The sequence below is a fragment of the Vicia villosa genome, unplaced genomic scaffold (assembly GCF_029867415.1).
Source record: "Vicia villosa cultivar HV-30 ecotype Madison, WI unplaced genomic scaffold, Vvil1.0 ctg.001616F_1_1, whole genome shotgun sequence".
NCBI classification, from domain to species: Eukaryota; Viridiplantae; Streptophyta; class Magnoliopsida; order Fabales; family Fabaceae; genus Vicia; species Vicia villosa.
The window spans coordinates 294,967-305,837 of record NW_026705674.1 but is presented as its reverse complement, the minus strand read 5'-3'; positions in this window follow the sequence as shown (position 1 = coordinate 305,837).

Sequence of the window (10,871 nt, the reverse complement as noted above, 5' to 3'; positions counted from 1 at the left end):
AAATCAAAATAGGTTTGTCTCGTTAAGTCTCTCAATTGACAGTTGTGTAAGAAAATCAATTGCATGAACACGGATTTGAACTTATGACATCTCATTTATTCATCTTTAAAGATGAGTTTCGGTCCCTAAACTACTGAGACAAAAAAAAATCAATCCTATCTTTATAATCAAATATAAATGGGTTGTTTATTAGTCTGCAATTTTAATTTCATAAAAGTTTTAGTAAATGTGAAATCTAACTACTACTCCTATTATTTTAAGTAAATAAATTAAGTATTGCTTTTACAAAGGCCATAACATATGTTATATTATAATAAAAATTGTATTTAATTATTACTGGTTGAATCTAAATTACCTTTAAACCTTTAAGTTGAGTTAATATTCAATGTGGTTTTAATTACCTTACATATTACTAATCTAAACAGATTTCTAACTTGATCACCAAAAAAAAAAAAGACTCCTAACTTTGTGTATATATGGCTTTACTATTATATTTATTGAAAGAAAAACCAACAGATATGGAATTTATAAAAAATTTAAGGGTTAAATATACAAACCCCCTGTAATGTTAGCGAATTTAGGTTTTAGCCGCGAATTTAGGTTTTAGCCTCTGGTAAAGTTTTTTTTGTAAAACAAACCTTGTAATTTTCAGATTCTCTCACTATATTATTTTAACTTTTTTATCTACGTTTATATATTTTTTTTTACATTTTTTATAATTAGTTTTATTAATATTTTAAAGAAAGATCTATTTTATAAATTAATTATTAAAATTTTATTTGGGCCTTTTGAACCCATGATATTTCACACACAATGATACTTCCAGCCCATTACTCCAGTCTGTTTTAAAGTCAATAATAACCATGTATTTTTGTATTATATACACTAATATCCTCTTCTTCAAAAACGATGTGGGACTCCAAAAAGAAACTCCAAAAATACTGAGTTATTTGTTCATCGCTACTGTGCAATATAAGAAGCTGGCCACTTGAAACACCAACCAAAGAGACATAACCTTCCTTTTAGTGACACCTTTCTCTTTCATCAATGCTCTCATCCTTGCTGATTCATCGCACATGTTTGAATTTGCATATATTTTGGACGAGATGATATAGTTTCCAGAATTTGAAGGATCCAACTCCAAAAGCATCTACATAACTCGTTCCGCAATATCTACAAGAGTAGTGCTCAACTTTTGGTACCAATCCAAACAATGTACTCATCATATCAAACAACCTGTGTCCTTCATCAACCAAGCATGCATGCACACAAGAAGAAAGCAAAGCTACAAACGTTATATCATTGAGAAGTGCCAGTCAAGAATGGAAAACCCAGGGAGCGGAGGATTCCTTCTACTCCATTTACAAGGGCTTTTGGTATTAGAATTAGTTTGATGATACAGTTAGGTGCAGAGATTCTTTATTTGTTCTTCTTTATTTGTTCTTCCAGCAAAATGGATTTATTATAAAACTTTTAATTCTTTAGATTTTGAATTCTGAAACACTAGATTTGCTTTAACTCACATATGAAAAGATGAATTAAATTGATAAGATCAAGAGCAAGCAGTTAGAGTTAATTGTATGCAGTTAGAGATAATTGTATGGACGATGATGTTATGTAGTTGAAAAACACTGTAGCAGAATTACACAGGTAGTGGCAGAAAAACACTGTGGCAAAAATAAAGAGTGCAGAATTCTTTCTAGCATGCATGTTGTGTTTTGTATAGAGAGAGTCTTGACCACTCTTACATTTCTGGAAAACTATAGATGAGAAGTTATTTACCTTAAGTTAAACTTTACCTCGTTTCCTGAGTTCTCGTCGCGAAGGATACCAGGAGTTTATTTGGTTTCACAATCTTGTTTCAATTGCATGCAGCACTACAAAGAACACAATATATTCTTGTTTTAACATATCACCATGATATTTTGCTCCATGTGATGTCTTACTTTGTATTAAAAAGTGCAGCAACACGTAGGATTTAAGATTGTATAAATGTGAAACAAGTGCAGTCCAAGTCCTGATTGTTTCGTTGGCTTTTAATATTAGTGTGCTGTGCAGACCATTTTAGTTGGAAGGTATGATAACTTGATGAAGAATTCAAAAGAAATTCATAATGCTTATTTTCTTTCTTTAACCATGCATGTTTGTTCTTTAACCATGCATGCATGTTTTCTACTTGATAAGTTTTGTTATTTTTGCAACTGTTACAATTGGTTGTAGTGATAAAGTTGCTTTTAAAAAAAAGACCATGGTGTTGTATCATGAAATGATTCAGGAAGGCTTCACGGTACTAAAATGTTGAAAGTAGAGGAGGACTTCTAGTCCCACATCGTTTGATAAATAAACAAAACTAATGTTTATATAGCAACCAAACATGCTGAGTTATGAATTAAAAATAGTTGGGAGTAACTGGACAGCATGGCCTACCATTAAAATCTAAATGGGCTTAGACCCAAATGTAATATTTTGATTATTTAAAAAAATAATTTGTAAAAAATATTAATAAAAATAACTTACGGAAAAAAAAGTTAATAACTTAAAAAAAATCAAATAAAAATTTAAATAAATTCCACTTGGCTCTTTCAAATTAAATAAAAAATAAATAAAAATTCCAGCTGGACTTTCAAATTAAATAAAAAATAAATAAAAATTCCAGTTGGACTGCCAAATCATTGAAAAATAGAATCTAGGCTGTGCGGGGGCTATATTCACGGAATCTAGAAATTACGAGGGTGGTTTTAAAAAAAAATCTTTTACAGGGGCTTAAACCGAATCTCGCTAATATTACAGGGGGGTTTGTATATTTAACCCAAAATTTAAAGGTTAAGTAGCATCATTCATCAACTTAACCTAACCGATCATTTGTTATAGGGCTTTCATAATCTAAACTCGAAAAGGATAATTGACTCATGAATGGAAAGCTAAAAATACTATAACTGTTAGACTAAATTACATTATGTCTTCCATCTATCAACTTCTTCTTGCCTTCATCCCATGCAGATGCTAGCATGATAATAACGACATTAACTCATCATAATCTATGAACATGTTAGATGGATCAGGAAAACTAATATCGGAAACTTGATGATCAATTGAATGATCTTGTGCTTCATAATTGTAGCCAATGTTGTCGGAGACATCATTTGAATGCTGTTGTATTTCAGAGATAATATCACTTTCAAGAGTTGAATTCAGTTGACAACTTTGGTCCTCCTGAGCATGTTCAGCTGGAATGTCCAATCTACTTTTCTTTGACCTTTTTCCATCACATCCTTTCTTCAAATAGTTTCTATACTTCTGCAAATGACTTTTGTTAAACCAGAAACATCCATAGTTTTGAGAATATTTCTAGGTTTTGCCTCTGAAAATAGTTTTTATACTTCTGCAAATGACTTGCAACTTGTCCTACTAAGGAATTTGCGGTAGAAAGAGGTTTGCGGCAAGGAGATCCTATCTCTCCTTTTTTGTTTGTCATTGTTGCGGAAGGGTTAAACCTCATGGTGAATAAAGCCGTGCCTAATGGTGATTATGTGGGTTGTAATGTTAATGGGAGATGCTTTGTTGATGTTTTAAAATTTGCGGACGATACTTTGATGGTGGGCGATGGTAGTTGAAAACACCTTTGGGCTATTAAAACGGTGTTGAAGGGTTTTGAGATGGTATCGGGGCTTGGTATCAATTATCACAAAAGTAAACTTATTGGTTTCAACATTAATCCTCGTTTCATAGATGTAGCTACTACTTTCCTTGCTTGTAGGAAAGAAGAGAAAATGTTCAAATTTCTTGGTATTATGATAGGTGCCAATCCTAGGAGGATAAATTCTTGGAGACCTTTAGTCGACAAAATAAAGAGGAGGTTGCTCTCTTGGAAGGGTAGAGGGGTGAGTTTTGGTGGGAGAATTGTTCTCTTAAAATCGGTCCTTAGTAGTTTAGCTATTTTTACACTTTCTTTCTACAAAGCTCCTAAGAAGATTATTATAGAGATCAATAGTATCCAAAGCAATTTCCTATGGGGTGAGACGGAATAGAAGAAGAAAGTGCATTGGATAAGTTGGAGTGATGTTTGCTTACCGATGGAGAATGGAGGTCTTGGGTTAAGAAGGATGGAAGAATTTAACAATACTTTACTTTATAAATGGAGATGGAGAATCTTAGAAGACTCGAATTCTCTTTGGGTCCGAATGTTGAAGGCTAGATATGTGGACATTAATTTAAGAGCGGTGAACGGAGGAATAAAGATTGATAAGAAAGAAGCGTGCTCGGTATGGTGGAAAGATATTTTTTCGTTAGGATGTACGACTTCGGAAGATATTTTTATGAAAAACTATTTTTTCCGGGTGGGAGAAGGTTTCACTACTTCTTTTTGGAAATCTCATTGGAATGAAGGGGGGCTCCTTAAAGACCGGTTTCCTCTTTTGTTCAATGTCTCTCTTTTGCAGGATGCGCCTATAGCTAGTTTGGACGGATGGAGTAACGGTTCTTGGGGATGGAATGACTTCGGCATCCCCACTGCCGCTGCCAGCTTTACTGTCACGGACAGGAGGCTGCTGTACCGCTGCCTCCCAGCCGCGTACTCGTCTCGGTTCGGTCGAGACAGTGTGGTTTGGAAGCTTTCCGATGATCAAACGTTTTCTGTATCTTCTTGTTATAAGGCTTTATGCAAGAATTATATACTGTTTGGTCCGGCAAATCGTAATGATTTAGTTTTTTCTCTTGTGTGGAAGAATGATGTTCCTTTGAAAGTTCGTGCTTTCGGTTGGCGTTGTTTTTGGAATAGGATCCCAATAAAGGATATGCTCAATCATAGAGGTATTCTTTCTTCTTCCAACCTTCTTTGCGCTTTTTGTAATGCTCATCCCGAATCTCCTTGTCACTCTTTCTTGGATTGTCAAAAAGTCGACGGGATTTGGAAGGATATTGGCGGATGGTTGGGTTTGCCTCATGTCATTAATGTGGGATTTAAAGAAAGTTTTCTTTCTTGGTGTGATTCGTGCCGCTATTTGAAATTCAAAAAAGGTAAGGAGGGGTGTGCTTGGCTAGCCGTTTTATGGTCTCTTTGGATTTGTAGGAATGATATTTTTTTTCAAGGATGGCGAGTGGAATGCTAGAGATGTTTCTTGGAATTGCAAAGCTTTGCTTTGGAGGTGGTCCTATATAGGGAAAATTCCCCATTCCAATTACAATTTCTATGATTTTAGCAAAAACCCTTTGCTATACTTATCTTAGAATCTATTTGATGTGTAATTTTCCTATACAATTTGATTAAAAAAAATTAAATATTATTTATATATATATATATATATATATATATATATATATATATATATATATATGTGAGATATTGGATCGAACTCTAGTATTGTCGAAGGGTAGCTTCTTGGTTCGACAGTTCGACAGAGTTAAGCATGAAGTCGAAGGATTGTTCACATGCTGGTGTCGAAGTGTGCATGCTGTAGTCGAAGATGGGTCTAGCATGCAGATGTCGAAGATGCTAGGGTTGTTAGCATGTTAAATTAGGTTTTAGTGTTTAAACCCTAATTTGTTAAGTTAGCTTGTTTATTAAGTTGGCTTGTGTAATGGGCCTTGCTGAAAAAGCCCATTAGTTAGTATGTTAGGTTTTATTATAAATAGCATACTAGTCTCTCATCATTGCTAAGCTGCAAATCCTAATTTAGGGTGAGAGAGGTTATTTGTTATTCTTGTAAACTTGTAATCTTGTTTTAAGAATAAGTAAAAGAATAACGGTTATAACCAATTATTGTGTTCTTCTTCTCCCCTATAATTCCCTATTATACTTTGTTATTGGTATCGTTTTTCACAACAAATTGGTGCGGTGAGCGTGGAGAAGATGCCTTCAACAAAGTATGAGATTGAAAAGTTCACCGGAGTGAATGATTTCGGTCTGTGGCGCTTGAAGATGAAAGCCCTACTGGTTCAGCAGGGTTGTTTGGAAGCGTTGAAGGGAGAGGCAGCCATGAATGCTGCATTAACGGCAGCGGAGAAGACAACTATGATCGAGAAAGCACACAGCGCAATTCTGTTGAGCCTTGGTGATAAGGTTCTCCGGCAGGTATCAAAGGAGACGACGGCATCAGGGTTATGGGTGAAACTTGAAAGTTTGTATATGACCAAATCGCTGGTAAATCGACTCTACCTGAAGCAAGCTTTGTATTCATTCAAGATGATTGAAGACAAAGTATTGGCTGAGCAGTTGGATATGTTCAACAAGCTGATTCTTGATCTTGAAAATATTGATGTGAAGATCGATGACGAAGATCAAGCGCTGTTACTATTGTGTTCTTTGCCTCGATCACATGCTCACTTCAAAGAAACTCTCTTGTATGGAAGGGAGTCCCTGACGTTTGAAGAAGTTCAATCAGCCTTGTACTCTAAGGACTTGAATGAACGAAAGGAGCATAAACCTTCGACTGTTGGCGAAGGTTTGGCCGTTAAAGGAAAACTCTTACGAAAGGATGGTAAGTTCGACAAGAAGAAAGGCAAAAGCCAGTCGAAGACTTATAGTGACGAAGCATCTGGCATTCGATGCTACCATTGTAAGAAGGAGGGTCACACAAGAAAGGTGTGCCCTGAACGCTTGAAATATCATGGAGGTAAGGATAATGGCAACGCTGCCATTGTTCAAGATGATTTCGAATCATCTGATGTTCTTGTGGTTTCAAGCAGTGACTCTAAGAAGGAGTGGATTATGGATTCAGGTTGCACTTGGAACATGACTCCAAACAAAGACTTGTTCGAGGAATTATGTGATCAAGATGGTGGATCAGTATTGCTGGGAGACAACAAGGCTTGCAAGATTGCAGGTGTTGGATCTGTGAGATTCAAGCTCCATGATGAGTCAATAAGGTTGTTGACTGAAGTCAGGTATGTTCCTGATTTGAAGAGAAATCTGCTTTCTCTTGGTGAATTCGACAAGAAAGGATATGTTTTCCAAGGAGAGAAAAGTATCCTAAGAGTCATGAAGGGTTCGAAGGAAGTCTTGAGAGGCGTGAAGAAACAAGGCTTGTATACCCTTGAGGCTGAAGTTGTAAGTGGTTCGACAAATGTTGCATCCACGAAACCTTTGTCGAAAACAGAAATCTGGCACATGAGATTGGGCCATGTCAGTGAAAGGGGTCTGGTCGAATTAGGGAAACAAAATCTGCTTGGTGGAGACAAAGTCGAAAAGCGGAAGTTTTGTGAACCCTGTGTACTTGGAAAATCTTGCAGAGTGAAGTTCAACAAAGGCAAACAAAGAACACATGGATCCCTTGATTACATCCATGCTGATCTTTGGGGGCCTGCAAGGTGTCCATCACATTCAGGAGCAAGGTATTTTCTATCCATAGTAGATGATTATTCCAGAAAATTATGGGTATTCATCCAGAAGACTAAGGATGAAACTTTTGAGAATTTCAAAAGTTGGAAGACTCTGGTTGAAAATCAGACTGGCAGAAAGGTCAAGAGGTTGAGAACCGACAATGGCCTTGAATTTTGCAATGAGGCATTCGACAGTTTTTGTGCTGCCTCTGGTATTGCAAGGCATAGAACTACTGCAGGTACTCCACAGCAAAATGGTTTGGCTGAAAGGTTTAATCGAACTATTTTGGAGAGAGTCAGATGCATGTTGACTAGTGCGGGGTTAACAAAGGTGTTCTGGGCTGAGGCTGTTTCGACAGCAACATATCTGATAAACAGATGTCCTTCGACAGCGTTAGATATGAAGACACCTGAAGAAGTTTGGTCGGGACATCCACCAGATCTCGACAAACTGAGAGTATTTGGCTGCGTAGCCTATGCTCACATTAGGCAAGACAAGGTCGAACCTAGAGCTCTGAAATGCATGTTCATGGGATACCCTGAAGGAGTCAAAGCTTATAGGCTATGGTGCCTAGAGCCAGGTCACAGGAGGTGTATCACCAGTCGAGATGTAGTTTTCAATGAAGTTGAAATGGCTTTTAAGAAAACTGATGATGTTGGTCGAAGTACAGAAACATCTGACGAAGAGCTGGAACAGGTAGAGATTCCTGTTGAGGTGGAGCATGTTAATGCTGAATTGCATATCCCAGATGAAGTCGAAGAAGAAGCAGAAGATGCTGAAGTTGAGGAAACTGACGATGACTACCTATTGTCGAGAGATAGGTCGAGAAGAGTCATCAAGCCACCTCAGAGACTTGGATATGCAGATCTTATAGCTTATGCCTTAATCTCTGCAAGTGAGGTTCTAGACGAAGAACCTAGAGACTATAAGGAAGTTATGAGGAGTCGAAATAAGACTGAATGGCTGAAGGCCATGGATGATGAGATGAAATCTCTTCATGATAATCATACTTGGGAACTGATCAAGAAACCTGTTGGGGCAAGGTTAGTCAGCTGTAAATGGATTTTCAAAGTTAAGGAAGGAATTGAAGGAGTGACGTCGAAAAGATACAAGGCAAGGTTAGTTGCAAGGGGTTTCACTCAGAAAGAAGGTGTCGACTTCAATGATGTGTTTTCTCCTGTTGTGAAGCATAGGTCCATTCGAATGTTGCTTGCCATGGTGGCACAGTTCGATCTTGAACTGGAACAGATGGATGTGAAGACTGCGTTCTTGTATGGTGATCTAGATGAAACGATCCTGATGAGGCAACCTGAAGGGTATGTCGAAAAGGGGAAGGAAGATTATGTGTGCAAGTTAAAGAGATCTTTGTATGGTCTGAAACAATCTCCTCGACAGTGGAATAGGAGATTCGACAAGTTCATGGCACGCATAAGTTTCATTAGAAGTCAGTTCGACCACTGCGTTTACTTCAGATTTCGACCTGGTAATTCATTTGTTATTTTGTTGCTTTATGTGGATGATATTCTCATAGCAAGCAACAGTGTCGAAGATGTGATGAGGGTGAAGGCTGAACTCAATAAGGAGTTCGATATGAAGGATCTGGGAGCTGCTTCCAGGATTCTTGGAATTGACATTCGAAGAGATAGAAAGAAGTCGAAGTTATGCCTATCTCAAGAGGCATATCTACGGAAGATTCTTGAAAAGTTTGGTATGTCGAATTCGAAGCCAGTTGTGACTCCAACAAACCCTCAATTCAAGCTGAGTATTGATCAGTGTCCCAGTACTGATGTCGAAAGAGCCTATATGAATAGCATCCCATATGCTAATATAGTCGGTTCTTTGATGTATGCTATGGTCTGTACTAGACCCGACATAGCATACGCAGTAAGTCTTGTAAGCAGGTACATGGCGAATCCTGGAAAGGCTCACTGGCAAGCATTGAAGTGGATTTTAAGGTACATAAATGGGTCTCTGAATAGAGTCCTAATTTATGGTGGAGCCTTGGGTGAAGATAGTAAAGCAGTAATAGAAGGATATGTCGACTCTGATTATGCAGGTTGTATGGATTCCAGAAAATCTATTTCTGGATATGTTTTCACTATGTTTGGCACTGCAATTAGTTGGAAAGCAACACTTCAGAAGGTTGTTGCTCTATCAACCACTGAAGCGGAGTATATTGCCCTAATTGAAGCTGTGAAAGAAGCATTGTGGCTTGAAGGTTTTGCGAATGAGCTGAAACTTCAAGGTCGAGGTATCACTGTTAAATGTGATAGTCAAAGTGCAATACACCTGTCGAAAAATTCAGCCTATCATGAGCGAACTAAGCACATTGATGTGAGGCTGCATTTCGTCAGAGGAGTAATCGAGCGTGGAGAAGTCCAAGTGCTGAAGGTTTCGACTGAAGACAATGCTGCTGATATGATCACCAAGACATTGCCGAGTTGCAAGTTTTTCCACTGTATGCAGTTGATAAAGCTGCATGAAGAAAGCTAGTTTGTTCCTTGACGTTGTAGAGTTAGGTCCAAGGTGGAGATTTGTGAGATATTGGATCGAACTCTAGTATTGTCGAAGGGTAGCTTCTTGGTTCGACAGTTCGACAGAGTTAAGCATGAAGTCGAAGGATTGTTCACATGCTGGTGTCGAAGTGTGCATGCTGTAGTCGAAGATGGGTCTAGCATGCAGATGTCGAAGATGCTAGGGTTGTTAGCATGTTAAATTAGGTTTTAGTGTTTAAACCCTAATTTGTTAAGTTAGCTTGTTTATTAAGTTAGCTTGTGTAATGGGCCTTGCTGAAAAAGCCCATTAGTTAGTATGTTAGGTTTTATTATAAATAGCATACTAGTCTCTCATCATTGCTAAGCTGCAAATCCTAATTTAGGGTGAGAGAGGTTATTTGTTATTCTTGTAAACTTGTAATCTTGTTTTAAGAGAAAGTAAAAGAATAACGGTTATAACCAATTATTGTGTTCTTCTTCTCCCCTATAATTCCCTATTATACTTTGTTATTGGTATCGTTTTTCACAACAATATATATATATATATATATATATATATATTTCAACCGTTGACTCGGGTTCGAATGCAAGTGAAACCCCGCAGATTTAGATATGCTTGTCATCCGTAAACTAACTCATCATCCGCTAAATTAAACTATAGCATAATTCAAGCTATATATATGGCCGAGTTTATGGGTAGAAAAGTGACGCTCCCCAAAAGTAGACTAAAGAGATCTCATATTTAATTTACATACTACTAACCCAAAATCTTCACTATTATATTTATTTAGAAAAAACCCAACAAACGTCATTGACAACAGAAAAACCAAGAAATATGGAATCAATCTGAGCTTAAGAAATTAAAAAGTCAAGTAGCATATAATTCATGAGTAACTTAACCTAAACACATATCATCCATATTACAACGTAAACACACGTAGACACAGTGATGTTATGGCATTCTTCATAAAATATGCTTGATGAATTTATCTCAATCATAATTCACATTAATAATCAACTTAAGTATTAAGGTTCATCAATTTACAATAAAAAAAGCA